Source organism: Alnus glutinosa, chromosome 7 (assembly GCF_958979055.1).
Source record: "Alnus glutinosa chromosome 7, dhAlnGlut1.1, whole genome shotgun sequence".
Lineage (NCBI taxonomy): Eukaryota > Viridiplantae > Streptophyta > Magnoliopsida > Fagales > Betulaceae > Alnus > Alnus glutinosa.
Window position 1 is genome coordinate 27,435,870 of NC_084892.1, and position 18,221 is coordinate 27,454,090.

The 18,221-nt window shown below is 34.6% G+C and overlaps 1 pseudogene; it reads left to right on the plus strand.

The window, feature by feature from the left end:
* Positions 1–2,610: 2,610 nt before the first annotated feature.
* Positions 2,611–16,676, plus strand: LOC133873401 (probable LRR receptor-like serine/threonine-protein kinase At3g47570; annotated as a pseudogene).
* Positions 16,677–18,221: the final 1,545 nt, after the last annotated feature.

The window sequence follows — 18,221 nt, forward strand, 5'->3', positions numbered from 1 at the left end:
TGACCCAATTTTGAAATGGCCACTTTGCAAGTAAAAAGCACGAGGCTCCACCCCGTTTTAGGAAAATATGAAACTTTTGAAAATGGTGCTCTAAAATAAGAGAATTAAAAATTAGGGTTAAATACCCTAGAGGTACCTGAGTTTTACGTGTTTTTAAATTTAGTACCTCAGTTTCATTTCGTATCACAGGTAGTACCTGAATTTGGAAGAAAAAATCATTGTGCTATTTCTCGTCCAAATTTCAACTTCTCGCCACGTGTCAACCGCTGAGGTTGACACGTGGCACCACATAAAAAAAATTAAAATTAAAATTAAAAAAATGATTAAAATTAAAAGAGAAAAAAAAAAAAAAAAAAAAAAAAAAAAAAAAAAAAAGAGGGGTGGCCACCATGGGGGTGCCAGCCACCCCCATTTTGGCCAAGGAGGTGGCCCAGCCACCCCCTTGGCCGGTCTGGCCGGTCTGGGGTGGCCAAACCACCCCATAGGGGGTGGTTCGGCCACCCCACAGTTGAAAAAAAAAAAAAAAAAATTTGGAAGGGTTTTGGCCCTAGGGGGGGGCCCAACCACCCCCTAGGGCCACGGGGGTGGTTCGGCCACCCCACAGTTGAAAAAAAATAAATAAATAAATAAAAATTGAAGGGTTTTGGCCCTAGGGGGTGGCCGAACCACCCCCCTAGGGCCACGGGGGTGGTTCGGCCACCCCAGACCAGCCAGACCGGCCAAGGGGGTGGCTGGGCCACCTCCTTGGCCAAAATGGGGGTGGCCGGCCACCCCCATGGTGGCCAAGGGGGGTGGCTCAGCCACCCTTCTTTTTTTTTTTTTCTTTTTTTCTTTTTTTTTTTCTTTTTTTTTTTTAATTTTAATCATTTTTTTAATTTTTAATTTTTTTTATGTGGTGCCACGTGTCAACCTCAGCGGTTGACACGTGGCGAGAAGTTGAAATTTGGACGAGAAATAGCACAATGATTTTTTCTCCCAAATTCAGGTACTACCTGTGATACGAAATGAAACTGAGGTACTAAATTTAAAAACACTTAAAACTCAGGTACCTCAGGGGTATTTAACCCTAAAAATTAAAAATAAACTCGACTTCATATCAGTCATCTTGAGCACCACCACTACTTTCTCTGATCAAGTCTCTCTAAACTTCATCAGTAGCTTCCAGACTAAGTGTCCGTGGCAATGTCAAAGATCTTTGCCTCTGCAAATTCCCACCGGGGACATTTCCTTCTCCCCCAGCAGCTGAAGTACGTTGTCATGGCTTGAGTCTCCTCGTCAGTCAGAGCACTTTTGTCCCGTATAATTGCTAACTTCATTCAGATCCAAGATTCAGTAACATTTATATATATATATATATATATATATATATATATATATATATATATATATATATATATATATATATATATATATATATATGTTTACAAAATTACAATTAAAACTTCTTCACCGGAAGGAGAACTACCCTATTGAGGACTCCATTCAATCTTAATTCCGGAGCTAGAAACTACTACTCCTTAATTTGTTAGTTACTTCGTCCAAAACTTTGCAATCCCCTCCTACCCATGAATAGGTACACAGAACCACTTTTGCTTGTAGCACTACACAAGTTGTAAAGGAACAGCTTTTAATCCAATGGGCACCCAAAAATGGCAACGTAATGAAGTGGGTATCAAAGGAATTGGCGAAAAATCGAATACTTGGGAGACCCTTCATCGACTCATCCCCCAAATCACAATCGTGGCACCCGTCTCCCTCTCCATCATCTTCTGGTTATTCCCTCATGGCCCAATAATCAAACCGATGAAATTATAACCCGAAGACTTTTTTATCAGATAAAGCTTCGGCGGCCGATAACCAGCTTGTGGCTTGAAAGTTGGGTTACGCTCTATAATCTGAGAAATAATCTAAGAGATTTTTCGTTGACGATGAGTTGAAAAAACTATGGCTTTTCTAAACCAATAACCATTTACTCATAATCTCCTAAGCACTTCTCTCTCCTGGGACTTCTCTCTTGACCCTCTCCAGAAAACACCCCCAGGAATACTTGCTTGCCGGGGGAGGGAGGCTACCTTCCTCCCCCCGGCCCCTTTGTGCCCCTTAGTCATCTTGGACTAAGGTGTCTTTTGTTCCCTCCCTGAGTTTTTTCTCAGTGGAGGCTAGATTTCTCCCAGCCTCTAGGCTGTGGAGCTTTGTTCCCCCCGGCAAGTCCGGTAATGGCTGTTTTCCCCTAGCCTCTAGAGGCTATGGTGGCTTTTTTTTTTTTGTGTTGGTTTTTTTCTTCCTTTCTTTTGTCAGGCAGTAAAGCTAAAAGCATGGTGCCCAGCGCAGGAATATGGTGGCATTTTCGTGTCTCCTAGCGGTGGTTTTTGGCCTGTGTTTTCAAGGGTTTTTTAGATTTTTGGAGCCAGATATACTCAACCCTGTTGTTTTTCTCAAGACACGCGCCCCTCAGCCTTGTTCTCCATCGCCGTCCGTTCCTGCTGCCGGAAGCACGTGTCACGTCGTTCGTCGGTGACCGGCGCGTGGCCTGCACGCGCCAGAGAGGCCTTTGCTCTTTGGTGAGCGTGAAGGCCACGCTCCACCATTTTCTGGCCGTGCTCGTTGGGGATGGGGGCTACGGTGGCAGATCTACGGCTGGGTGCAGCTGGTGATGGAGCGTGTTTCCCATGCGCCGCCGTCTCCGGTGGTTTCCGTCTCTGTCTCCTTTGCCGGTTGCTGTGTTTTTTTGGTCTTTTCTGTACTGTGTTGTTGTGTATCCTCTTGTTTCTATGTACAGTCTGGCTATGTATTACTCAGATTTTATTAGAATTTTTTATGGCTTGATGCTAGATCGGCCCTCTTTTATCTGAGTGTGAGCGTTGATGTAAGAGAGGCCCAAATGTAATTCTAGTAGGGTTTGATGTTTCTGTACAGGCAGCTGTTTTTTAAGTCAAATCCTTCTGGCTTAAAGTGTAAGGGGATCTTGTCCCTTTATTTCTCATGATGTATGATTTGAAGCTTTTATAATAGCACATGCTATTTGTTTGTTAGAAAAAAAAAAAAAAAAAAAAAAAAAAAAAAAAAAAAAAAAAAAAAAAAACTAAAACTATGGCTTTTCTAAGAAAAACTAGTGTTTTCGTCCTACTCTTTTTTCTTCTTTTCCCACCTGACGTGTCCATCTCTTATTGGAGGGCACAAAGGGTTGGGTTTGTACCAAGTGTAATTATTTATTTGTTCTTTCTGTCCTCCTTCTATTATCTCACTTTTAAAAATCATTATTGAATCTGTGAGATTCATGTAAGTTCATTACATGATGTCCGCAGATTTAATGATAATTTTTTAAAGTTGGAAAATGGAAGAATGAAAGCAGAAGAATGTATAGCACATCCGCTGCCAATTCCTAGCTTGTAAAAGTTGTTCTCTAGGTGCAAATATATGATTTCAAAGGTGGATGAAAATCTCTCTTGATATGCATAGCCACCGGCAGTCATAAACAAAGTCCATTGAAGAGTGTTTGGTATAGACAGATTGTTTTGGACATAAATTTTCTACAAATCAGTATTTGAAGTAGTAATATGTGTCTTTTAAACTTTTAGAAATGTATGCGAGAAGAACTTGTTAGTTAAAAAAATGTGTTTCTCACATGCTAAAGATGCGTCACTTTTATAGGCTGGTTTGTAAAAAATTTCTTATAAACCAGTTTGTAAGAAATTTATGTCCGTTCTACCTAAGAAGTGGACAATGTCACAAAAAAATTATCAATTCAAAAAGAGATGTTAGAAAAACTTGAATATAAAAAATTATAATTAATATTTAAATATACTAAAAATGCATGCTTAAATTTGTCGTCTTAGATTTCAAAATTTATGAATAGAGTGTTACGAATAATGCTAGAAGGAAGACAAAAAGAAAAAGAAAAAAAAAAGTTTTTAAATCAATAAAACCCATTTAGTTCCTCTGGCAAATAAGTATCAACTCAATATAAATCACGGTTTCCTACTTGTGTTAGTAAGGATTAAGATAACAGAAGCAGATAGTTTAAGGTTTTGTTAATTAAGCCCCTTTTTCTTTTTCTTTTTTATCACCATATATATCGGAATAATTTCTGGCCAAGAGCTCGATGTTAGAAAGTTAGAGCAATTGGCTGACAGCACAACATTCTCTTTATTGATAACTTTTCCAAAGTCCAGCCATCCATTCTAGAAAATTAAAATTTATTGATGAACTGATATTGAATTTTTCCACCACATAGCTAGTCAAGCATGAACAGAAGCTCCACGACCACGGAAGCTGGTGTTGCTTCACATCTCAGTCAAAATGTCAACAACTGAAAAATGGGACTAGTTACTCGATCGTGGTTCTGAGTCATCAAGCAGAAGTTGGAAAAACACTACTAGAATATAAGACCATCATCCTAAGACATTTTGCTTTATATTTTCGTAAGAGAATAGCCAATAAAATAGGTAAATGATTCATAATAATTAAATTTGATTATTATGAGTCATTTTTCGTCTCCAGTAAAATAGGTAAAATAGATTTTTTTTTTTTTTTTCTCCTAATGTATGTGAATAGTAAATTAATTGGTTGTTCTGCCTATTCACAATTCACACTACAAAAATTTTTTTATTACTTTTTCCTCTTCTTTTTCTTTTTTCTTTCTCTCTCTATTTCTTTCACACTTTTTCTCACACAAAATAATATTTAAATGCAAATAAAGAGTAGAATAAAGAATTTATTGGAGAGAATATAGAAAAAGTAATAACTAAAATAGAGAGTTGTAATTTTTCAATAGTTAGCTACTTGACTATTATTGTTGAAGATGCTCTAACGAGTAATAGTGATTTTAAAAGCCACATTAACTTAAAAATGATAAAAAGATGACAAAAAATGTGATGCGGGCCAATTTTATCAGTTTTTGTTAGACCCGTTTTACGTACTTAAAAAATCATATCTTCTGATTCTGACATCGGATTGATACAAAATCGATGGCGTTTGAAAGCTTATTTAGAAGGCTGCAATTTTTTATTTTTTTATTTTTTATTTTTTTTTATTTCACTAACATTTATTAGGAAAAAATTGTCGTTTTGTATTATTTGTAATGCAAAGTATTTTTAATTCATTTTTTATTATTATTATTTTTTTGGTTTCGAATTTATGCTCTATATAAGCCTATTAAGATGGTTTTAGACTCCAGCTTATGTATTTTTATCAGTTTATCAATATGAAACACTCTATGAGCGATTTTCTATCCCTTTTACGTTGATTCTTTGATAGAATCTTGGTTTGAGAAGAATTATAATTTTATTGTTGTTTATTATTGCGAACCCGCTCTGCCACCCTGCATCAAAATGGTTCTTTGCATTACTCTTCCATAACTATATATGTTCAAATTTGGTAGGAAAAAAGTTGTAGCAAACAAAACCAGTGAGTACTTAAAATATGAGAAAATGCCATTGTTTTTTGTTAGAATATATTAGATTATTAGGGGATTTGATTTAGAGATTTGTTATAATTGATTGTAATCTCCTAAAAATAGATTTGATGGTAATAAAAATTGATTGATTTGAATCTAATCAAATTTGAAGGTACATTAATTTTATTACTATACTTATATACCACGATTATCCTATAAATAGTAATCTCATATATTGTAAAAATATTAAATGAATAAGAGCAAAATGTAGGATAGAGCTTTATTACCATACTTATGTACCACAATTCTCCTATAAATAGTAATATCATAGATTGTCAAGTGAATAAAAGTAAAATGCAGTCCTAAAGCTTTATCCTCTAAACATAGGTTATACATAGACCAAATCATGTAAAATTTTGAACCTCCGACTACTTGAATTGACACGAATACACCTTTTCAGTTATTCACCCGAGATGTTAAGAGTCGTTGGGCAATTAAATTCATGTGCCAGAATTAATTTCATCACCGACCATCTATATTTTCCATCATATGATGAAATTGAAAATCTAGCTGGCCGAGAAGTTTGAATTGCATCGCAACTAAAGAGCTGCTTGGCCACGCCATATATATATATATATATATATATATATATATATATATATATATATATATATATATATATATATATATATATATATATATATATATATATATATATATTATTTTTATTGATAATTATCTTTTTTTTAGCTAAATAAACTATTTTTGTTATTTTATCTATCACTTTTAAAAAGCTTTCTAAATCAAACTCTCTAAATATTTATCTATTTAACTAGATATTATTTTTTATTAGTTTTAAGATCGAGCAATCACTTAAATAATTTTAACTGAAAAAAAAAAATAAAAAAAATAAGCTCAAACACAGTAAACATTTTCCGGAGTTTCCTTTCAGCATCAAAAAACAACCAAAAATTTTCAAACAACAATCAAAGAATAAGATAATTAACTGAAAAATAACGAAATTCAGAGCTATTGAAGAAGAAAGAGAAGGCGTACGGAGGTCTTGGATTGGTGGAAGAAATTGGAGGCGAGAGAGCAGCCCTCACACCGTTGGAGCGAACCATTTTGTGTTAGAGAGTTAAAAAGAGGGAGATCGAGAACCAGAAGGATTAGAGCTTTGGGGATTTGGGTTTATTCTGATGTATTCCGGGTGGATTCAGACACAGAGAGACGGTATGTTTTTTGTTTTTTTTTTTTTTTTTAAATTATTTATTCTATACTAGAGTTCTAGAGTCTTCTAATAGGAGAGAAAATGCACTGTTATTTTGTTAGTATATATTAATTGTTGTTTTCTTGAGCCTCTAACTAATTATTTTTCTATTAAAGTTAAAGAGTCTTCAAAGAAGAAATCATATTTCTTTTATTTTTTCAAAACCATTCAAGATTATAATTGGGATTTTCTTTTTTCTTTTATTTTTTATTTTTTTTCAAACAAACCTATATCGGGGCCTTATTCTGTTGAGAAAAAAAATCATTTCAACTTATGATTAGGCTTTTCTTCTTCTTCTTCTTATTCTTCTTCTTCTTCTTTTCTTTTCTTAAAACAAACTTGTCTTTGGGGACTTATTGAAAAAAACAGTTTCAGATTATGATTAGGCTTTTTTTTTTCATCTTTTTTATTTATTTTATTTATTTTTAATTTTATTTTTTAAACAAACTTGTCTTTAGAGGCCTTATTCCACTTAGGGGCCTTAGGCGGCTGCCTAACTTGCCTAAGGGATGAGCCGACACTGATTTTTAATTAACCATTGTTGATGAAATTTTTAATCTCTTCAACAAATTTAGCCACCTTAAAACCATTTAAAATTATAAATTTTGGTCATTGAGAAGGTAACATTATTTTGTTTCAGTGCATTATTTAACAATTTTTTCTTTACTACGTTTGCTTAATATTGTCATTAGAATATTTTGACTTAAAAAAGTTCTTTTGGCTTCCCATGTAACTATTCATCTCCTAAGTCTCGTGCTTCTTTACAATGAATACACTATTATTTAATTTCAAAGTTCTTAAAATATGTGTGATCATGTAATGCTACATACTACATTTTATTGCACGCACACTCCAGTGATTTCACTGGGTCGATGTGATAATATCTATTGACCATTGAAAAAGAAATTTCAATAAAAAATAAACATTACTACATCAACTCAATAAAATAAAAATAAGATGAAAGTATGGAATTTAACATTGTACAAAAAGTTAATATGGTCTGATGAGCTTTTGCAAGTCCAATTAAATACTAATTAAACTCAGTATTATTTCATCCATATGAGCATTGCAATTGGCAAAAAAACAAATTTGTTCATGAGCAGAAATAAGTGGATGCTCTCCATTTTCCAACTTGCCCACAAAATCCACAAAGAAGATCGGACAGCATGGACCACCGTAGCAAACATGCATGTGCTCGAATTTCGATAGACGAAGTTATCCTCTAATGCTAATCTTATCACCAGGCTAATCACATGACACTTTCATAAAGTCTTATTTCTAATCATTCCCATCTCACTTCAGTTTATGATTTGTCAATGGGTAATGATATAGTAAGACTTTTATCCCTTTTATTCTCTGATGAAATAGTGATAAAAATCTTATGTGTAGCATTCCTCTTTATCGACACATTATTCTTTGTCGATAAAATACAGATCGACAAACATTGTAGTCCATACGTAATTGATCCAGTCGAATGGGACTCATCACGTAGATTAAAAGTGGAAATGATCTTCCGGCCTTCATAATCTTATTTCTAGCATTTTCACAACTTGGCCTATAAAAAAAATTGAATTATTGATGAGAGACTAATAATAGACTTTTTCTTTTCTTTTCCAGCTTAGAGGACAAAATCACTAAGGCATTAGGGTTGTAAATGAATGGAGTTGTTTGTAAATAGCTTGATCAAGCTCGATTCGTATAAATTTGAATTGAGTTCGAACAAAAATTTAGGTTCGTTTAATAAATAAGCCGGACCTGTATACACGTGGGTCAACTCCTATGATCGAGATCGTATAACTTTATTTTATTATTTTTTATTTTGCAATGCAAATATTTTAAGTATTTCAAAAGTTCTCTTCATAATATGACAAATATAGCTTGAATTATTGTAATTATGAATCTTAATATATATATATATATATATATATATATATATATATATATATATATATATATATATATATATATATATATATATATATATCTCTCTCTGTGTACGAGTGCCGTATGAGCATAACGCTGTTAGAATATGTAAACATATTGCTTAAACTAACATGCGCAGCGAAAACAAATAAAACAGGGTCCAGGCTTACCTCTAACCATATTTGATCAAGCGTTTCCACGATCCATCTGAAGAACAAGAAAAGATTATTTGAGGGATCTTCTAACCTATGCCTATGACTGTATTGCTGTACTGATCGTGTACACAGGCTAATTTATAGGCTAGGTCAGGGACCCTCAAATATGGTAAATACCCTATTATTCTTCCCATCAAGGAAACAATATTATTAATTGATTTTAAATCAATTAAAACGATTCCATTACAGTAATTTAATTAATTAAATTACCTAACCGTAATACCGTATATACTATTTATTTATTAAATATTAATAAATACTTATTTATGTGGCATATAGGCCATATATGGAGATAATATCTTACATTCTCCCACTTAACCTTTATGACACATAACCTTATGGTATTAGGTTCCTTAGTTTGGCCAATCACTTATGGAATCCTCCCACTCAGATAAGAAATGTTTCACACGAATCATGGTGGTAAAACTATTATAAAATTAGGTCGTCCCTTCCATGTATCACAATGTAAAACACTACTTACATGAGTACCTTATGGATAATCAAGCTTTATGAATGAACTTCCTATAAGTCATTCGGGTCCAATTTTATTTATCCTCATGGACAAAATAACAAATGTGTACAAAATCTTTATTATAATAACTTTATGTCTATAGACCAAAAAGAGACAAACCAAGCAAAAAATGAATTAATGAGTCTCATGTATTCCGCATGACTTTATTCATTCTTTACCGGTAAACTTTAAGTCATGGGATCCGCAATCATTAATTCAGTACTTATATGCTCAATAGACCATTTATGTCTCTTAATGTTATCTCTTGTACTGAGATACTTGATGTCGATTTACTTCTGCTTCTACTCTTTATTTTTATAAAAGAAGATTATAGTAGAATTACCACAGAGTATCTTTATGGTCTAACTGTAAAATCAACAATATTGAGACTTTCAACAAAATGTCTCATCCATCATGCATGTGTACTAAATTCATAGCATGCTAGAATTTTAGCTTTCTTGGTAGACGTAGCAACCATAGTCTGCATACTGCATCTTTAAGATATATCTCTCAATAAAAAGATATATACCCTAAAGTAGACTTTCTACTATCTACACAATCAGCAAAACTTAAATCTGAACAACTAACCACTTTCAAATGGAAAGTGTATCCTTAGGTTAAGTTGTACGTAAGACTTTATTTGCAGCACTTTATTGACTCAATATTCTTATTGTCAGTCATATGGTTATGCATAATGCAGACGCTTTAAAAAACTTTTCATCTAGTCTTATTCCAATACCTTTTGGGACATTAATCTGTATTTAATTGGTCTCTCTTAATTGCTACTGAAGGTACATAATCCTTCATTCTAAATCTTCCCAAAACTTTTTCAATGTAGGCCTTCCGAGACAATGTTAATATTCTTTATGTTTCTGTGAATCTCTATGTCAAAAGACATAAGAGGTTTCACCTAAATCTTTCATTTCAAAGTTTTGTGAAATGAACTTTATATAGCAAACCTAAATCACCACTTGCAAAAAATAATATCTACATATAGGACTAGAAAGATTACTGTACTCCCACTGACCTTAAGGTATATATACTAATTAACAAGGTTTTCAATAAACAATAAAATAATAACCTTGTAAAAAGTATATCACCGATGAGAGATCTATCACAGCCTATAAATAGAATTCTTTAATGCAAGCTTTCTGTCTGTTATTTATAAAACCTTTTGATTGTTTCATGTAAACCCCATCTTTAAGATCCTCATTCAGAAAAGTTGTTTTCGCATCCATTTGATGTAACTCTAGATCAAAATGAGCTACTAATGCTATGACTATCTTGATGAACCATTCTTAGACACTGGAGAGAATGTTTCACGATAATCAATGTCTTCCTTATGAGTAAAACCATTGACTACGAGTCTAGCTTGACCTTTTAGCCATGGACTTATCTCTTACTTTATGGCTTGAACCACAATGTGGAGTTTTCTCCACTCATAGCATGTGAAAACAATTTTAGATCATCTTTATGTCCAATGTCAATATCAGACTCTGGGAGATATACAACATGATCACTAAGAATTGTTGATGTTCTTATTCTATAGGATTTTCTTAATTCTACTTCCTTTGCATTTTGCAATGGGAGAATAGATTTTGAACTTGTTCTGTATGAGTTGGTTGTTTTAGAAGTGATTGTGGCTCAGGATAATCAATCTGATTTTCCCTAAATACAATCAATCATCCTCTATCAGAAGGAGATTTGGCCAACTCTAGTGCTTCCTCAAATTCCAATTTGTGTGAATGAGCACTCCCACTAGGTTCTACATCCTCTAGAAATTTTACAATCAACAACTCTAGGATTATATGAAGGATAATAAAACCTAAAACCCCTTCGAGTTTACTGTATAGCCTATAAAAGATCCGCTGGTTGTCCTTGAATCTAATTTTCTTAGGCGAGGATTATAAATCCCCTATTTAGTAAGGCAACCCTATATGTGTAAATAATTTAAACTTGGCTTCCATTTATTTCATAAAAAGGTGTCTTAAGGACAACCGTAAATGGAATCCTGTTCAACATATACACAACGGTCTTCAAAGCTTTACTCTATAAGGGTAATAGCAGATTAGTATTACTAATCATTTCCCTTTTTTTTTGTGTACCTACCTTAATACTCTATGCCTATATCAAATCTTATGATCTTTATGTTGTTTCTCTTCTTCTTTCTTATAGGTATTAAATTTTTTGATATTTTTTATGAAATTTTCCTTAAATATAGAGAAAGGAACCAATATAAGATAACTGCTACTAGTGCCCTAAGACAACTTTTATCCTTTTTCTTTTCTACTATTTTAACGGACTCTTCTCCTGTCTCCCTCTCTCAATTACAGAGGAGAGAGGGAGAAACAGACCAAAGGGATAATGATTTAACAACTTTTTATATAAAAATTAAAAAAGAAAAAAGATTCCAGGAAAAATATAAAACTCAATATGGTCAAGGTCAGCTTTAGCTACTTTTATCCTTTTCAAATTATTGTGGGGCCGTTCATATAACTTGACCCCTCAATCAGTCAACAGAAAACGACAGTACCTCACTATGATCAAATGTCTAAAACTTTTCTGTTTTGTTTTCCCGTTTTCACATTTTTCACCTTTTGCTTTACATCACTTCCTGCTTTCACTTTTTCTCTCCCAATCGGAAAAATTTATTTCCTTTTAACTCTCATTGCAACTTCTTAATATTTTCATATCAAGTAAACACTCTTGCCTGCCTTTCAACTGGATTTTCTTAATATATATTAATTCTTTCACGGAATACTTCTTTTGAAATCTGCAAGAATTCATGCTTTTGCAGATGAGAGTCTGATCGCCTGGCGTTGCTTGACTTCAATAATCGGATTAGTGAAGACCCACTTCAAATCATGAGCTCGTGGAATGACTCCACCCATTTCTGCAACTGGTTTGGTGTTACATGCAGCCAGGGCGGAGCCAGCCCCCCTGGCCAAGTTGGGGGAGGCCAAATTGAAAAAAAAAAAAAAAAAAAAGTTTTGGGGGGTCAAAATTAGAAAAAATAATAAAATTTGAGGTAAAATTTTAATTTTTTTTTGGGAGAACTTTGGGGCTTGGGGGGGCCTGGCCCTCCTATAAAAAAGTCGTGGTTTGGTGTAACCATGAAGGTTTTAACTACACCTAAGATAAATAAGTAGAAACTCAATGAATCGTGGTAGAGTTAAACTCTTTTAACAAAATTTATAAGTTGACCAAACTTATCACCAACATAACTTTATTCCAAAAAAATTTGGTTGTTCTATAGAGGGTTGGAGCCTTATACAAGCCATGCACTCGTGAGTTTCATGAGCGCTCTAGAGACTTACCCAAGTGTCATAGGAAGCGACACCACCTTTACGCTCACATTGGTGGCATCCATCAAGAGTGTGTGCAGAGAACACCCAATCCCAACATGTAGGGCTTATGGATCCATTAAGAGTTTTAAACTCATCCTTAGTCACTTTGCATCGTGCACTGTCTTACATTATAGGGACGGTTTCATCACTAATTTTTTCATTTAAGATATTGGATAAACATAAAATGATAGTACCTCACTATGATCAATCACTTGTGACTTTATTTTCCATTAAACTTCATTCATGTGATCTCCAATCACATAAGTTGAGTATCAATCACAGTGTCATAATTTAGGTATATGTCCTATCCTCTCTATGTTTCCTCTTTTCACATTTTTTCACTTTTTGCTTTAAATCACTTCCTGCTGTTACTTTTTCTCTCCCAATGGGAAAAAATTATTTCCTTTTAACTCTCGTCGGAACTTTTTAATATTTTCATATCAAGTAAACTCCCGTATCAGACTTGGTCTTTACTTGAAAATTATATGTTTCCAAGTTCCAACAAGATGAAACACTCTTGTCTGCATTTCAACTGGATTTTGTTAATATTCTTTCATGGAATACTTCTTTTGAAATCTGCAAGAATTCATGCTTTTGCAGATGAGTCTGATCGCCTGGCATTGCTCGACTTCAAGAATCGGATTACTGAAGACCCACTTCAAATCATGAGCTCATGGAATGAGTCCACCCATTTTTGCAACTGGTTTGGTGTTTCATGCAGCCCCTCCAGTAAAAGAGTCATGGTTCTGAAACTGAAAGGTCAAAGATTGGGTGGCACCATAACACCTTCTATGGGAAATCTTACTTACCTTACTGGAATCAACTTGAGAAATAACAGCATCTATGGTGAAATTCCTCAAGAATTGGGAAGACTACAGCGTCTGCAGCATCTCATCTTGAGTTTCAATTCCATTGGTGGGAGCCTTCCGACTAATCTAAGTCACTGTACACAACTTAGTGTGCTTGGAGTTGTTGCCAACAATCTTGTTGGGCAGATTCCAGAGCAGTTCAGTTCATTGTCAAACTTGGTTTACCTGAATCTTGGTCTGAATAACCTTACAGGAACTATCCCATCGTGGATAGGAAACTTTTCTTCTTTGTATGGTCTTTTCCTTATCTGGAACAATCTAGAAGGGAGCATACCTGGCGAGCTTGGCCATCTATCAAGCTTGGGACATCTTGGACTTTCTGCAAATAATTTGTCTGGTACTATCCCTCCTCCGATTTATAATATATCTTCCATATACCAATTCGCTGTTGCTGCGAATAAGTTGCATGGAAGGCTTCCACCAGATGTGGGCCTTACTCTTCCTAACGTTGAATTTTTTTACGTCGGTCAAAATAGCTTCACAGGACCTATTCCCGAGTCATTCTCAAATGCTTCTAGACTTAGCGTGCTTGACTTCACTGAAAATGGTCTCACTGGGACAGTGCCTCAAAATCTAGCAAGTTTGCGTGCCTTGGTTAAACTTAATTTTGAAGGAAATAGACTTGGAAATGGGAAAGTTGGTGACCTGAATTTTCTCAGTTTTTTGGCTAACTGTACGAGTTTGGAGAACTTGGGCCTTGGTGGGAATCAATTTGGTGGCGTACTGCCCAGCTCCATTGCCAATCTTTCCTCCCAGCTGAATAGTCTTACTATGGGTAGAAATATGATACATGGTGGCATCCCCAATCAGATTGGAAACCTTGTTAACTTGACCATTCTGGGATTAGAATATAATTATTTGGGAGGTCTTCTCCCGGATGCTCTTGGGAAGCTCCAGCAGTTACAGATACTAAATTTAGGATGTAACAAATTTTCAGGGCTGATCCCTTTCTCCATAGGTAACTTAACTAAATTGACAAATCTCTTTATGGAGGAGAACCAATTTGAGGGAACTATACCTGCAAGCCTAGGAAACTGCCAAAATTTGCTTTTACTAAACCTTTCTACTAACAATCTCAATGGTACCATACCAAAAGAGGTTATTGGTCTTTCTTCCCTTTCGATTTATTTGGCAATGTCTCATAATTATTTGACAGGTACACTGCCATTTGAAGTGGGTAACTTAGAAAATCTTGGTGTTTTAGATCTGTCTGAGAATAGATTATATGGTGAAATCCCTGCTTCCCTTGGTAGTTGTACTAGTTTGGTGAATTTGTATTTGGAGGGTAATTCATTTGAAGGAGCAATTCCTCCATATTTGAAAACACTAAGAGGTTTAGATGAAATTGATCTTTCTCGCAATAACTTGTCAGGGCAGATTCCTGAATTTCTCAGCAAGTTTTTGTCACTTAAGCTTCTTAATCTTTCTCATAATGATCTCGAGGGAAAAGTGCCAAGTGAAGGGATTTTTTTGAATGTAAGTGCAATTTCAATCTTTGGAAATGACAAGCTATGTGGTGGCATCCCAGAATTACTTTTACCAAAGTGCTATAGAAAGAGTCAACGTCCATCTATGAAACGCCTTGCACTTAAGGTTGTAATGCCTGTCATGTTGGTACTTGTTCCACTGTGTTTTTTCCTCACATTTTATATGGTTAAAAAATGGAGAAAGAGACCTTTGGTCGCATCTTCCTTAAAGGATTGGCGATTGGCATGTATATCTTATGCAGAACTCCAAGCATCAACTAATTATTTCTCTGTGGACAATTTGATCGGTTCAGGTAGTTTTGGATCTGTGTACAAAGGAGTTCTTTCTAGCAATGGAGCAATTGTTGCAGTTAAAGTGTTAAACCTTCAACAACAATGAGCTTCCAAGAGTTTCATTGATGAATGCAATGCTTTGAAAAGTTTACGCCATCGTAATCTTCTTAAGATTATCACTGTTTGCTCAAGCATTGATCATCAAGGGAACGACTTTAAAAGTCTAGTGTTTGAGTTCATGTCTAATGGAAGCCTAGACCAGTGGCTGCATCCTTTAAAGGATGGGCAACATCAATGTAAGAGATTGAGCTTTATTCAGAGAATAAACATAGCCATTGATGTTGCTTATGCATTGGAATATCTTCATCTTCATTGTGAAACGCCAATTGTTCACTGTGATATAAAGCCAAGTAATGTCCTCCTTAATGAAGATATGGTAGCACATGTCGGTGACTTTGGATTAGCAAAGTTCATCTTTGAAGCATCACATAATCCCTCTAAAAAAGAAACCTTGTCAGAGTCCTTATCAATTGTGCTGAAAGGTTCCGTTGGGTACATTCCTCCAGGTATGTTTTCAACCTGCAATAACTCTGCTCAATTAAGTTTCACACATCAAACATGAATGAGAGGTTAAGCATAATATTGATACGAATAATTTTTATGTCCTATATTTTACATATATATGAAGGGAAAATTTCAATACTCGGGGTCTTCAGAAATAAGTACTTTTTCTTTCGTAAAAAGAAAAAAAAAAAGAAAAAAAGAAAAAACAAAACAAAACAAAATTGTTGAATAGTAGTAAAATGCATTAGTGGAGAAATTGCATAAGTTTAGAAGACTATTGTATCTTAGTGATCATATATTAATAAATTGCAGAGTATGGGATGGGTGGCCAAGTTTCTGTACTTGGAGATATTTATAGCTATGGGATACTCTTGCTGGAGATGTTCACTAGGAAAAGACCTACCGATGACATGTTCAGAGATGGCCTGAGCATTCACAAGTTCATTGCAATGGCTTTGCCGGAACGTGTCATGGATATAGTGGACTCGTCAATGCCCTTTGAAGAAGGTGAAGAAGATGTTGATGATGAGACAAATAATGATGACATAGAAGTTGATGATCATTTCGTTGCCGGAAGCAGAGTTAAGGATTGCTTGGTCTCAGTGCTGCAGATTGGACTGTTGTGCTCTGCAACATCTCCTCATGAGCGGTTGCCCACAAATGATGTCGTCAACAAACTTGGGGCAATTAGAGACGCATGCATTTCAACGCCGTCTAGCGTCATCACCAACCGAGGTCAAGCTCAAGTTTAAGAAGTCCTTCACGTCTGGAGTAATAGATATGTGTTAGGAGTTTAATTGTTATCAATTTGTTTTTTTATCTTCTTTTTTTTGTTACTCTTATTTCTTATCAAATAAGTGGTAGGACTTTATGAAGTGATGTAATTAAAAGTCCTAACATTAACGTTTGAGGATATTACAATTTCCTTGGGGATGAGACGTCTCTGAAATAGTTGTGTGTTGTGTTTTATAATATCTTGTCTTCTATTCTTTTTCCCTCACTGCTGCATCAAAGTCGTATCAAAACCAAAGGCTCCAATTTGTGATTTCATTTCAAGATGAATACCTGTGGCGGTTAATTGGACTACGGAGCTATATATTTATTTTGTTTTTTTGAAATATTTTAAATCAACGGTTTTAAAGAATATTGGATGAAGAGCGGCTCACATGAGAAAAAGAAAAATTGTGTTGGCATTTATAAGACCCAACACACTTTAAGCCTTTGCTTTAAAGTAATTATTGGGTATATGCACTTGTATGTGTGTATACTCTAGTACGAAACGAAACACCGAACGCGCACTAACGTGGCAATGGGTTGTAGGGTGCTCGTGACGCTTTGATGGCGTACTTGGCACTTGGCATTGGAGCGATCTAATCATGACCATTCAATTTTGGATTGCCAGGATCGTTGATCTGATCATGACCATAGGATGATTCTTAGAAAGATCCAGTGATTGTATTTATTGGGACCATCACTAAACTGTAAGGTCAAATCAACTTTGATCTAACGGTTTAAATTAAATAATTACGATTTACTGGTTATTTTAAATAATCATTGATAATTATTTGATCTGATAGTCTGAATTAAGTGTATGTTGATTTAGCAGTTTACTGTGGTAGACTATATATTGATTTGAATAACAGTTATTTATGTATGTTCACTAGCAATCTCTGTCTCTTGTTACAATAGCTACAATAGAAAATCTGAGGGTATTTAAATTTTATTTCGTTCGTGCAAAACGCAACTAAACAACAGCGGATTTTTGGGCTTCATTGTATTCTGCAAAAATATTTGCTATAACCCATTACATACTATTTCTGGTGGGGACAAATAATTTCATAAGGAAAACAACTTTGTAACACATCTTTAGAGCATTTCGTTTTCCTACTTTCTATTATATTTCTAACATGAATTTTCTCATTACCATTGAACTGTATGTAAACCATACAATAGATAACTAAGCAGAATACAAGTCAACCTCTATTCTAAAACTACTAATCATCATATTACATTTACAATCTAATATGGTGTACACGATGATAAAGATAACTATGATGTGATGATGTGATTGAGAAATGATTATTGTACAACTTTCGTATCAATTTTGTACAACTCTAACAACTTTTTTCTTTTAATGATTAACCATCGGATGTTCTTACTTTTGGATAATCCACTTTGTGAATCTAAATTCCGCACAAATTTGTCATACTCTTATCCCATAAATTTTCCAAACCACTCAAAGTAATGAAATATGGGGAAATGGCTATGAGTAAAAATCTTACATTGGCACCGAAAACAACCAGATTCTGAACGACTTCAATGACCATGCTGACAGGCTTGCATCAAAGCAGTCTGTTCACAAATATA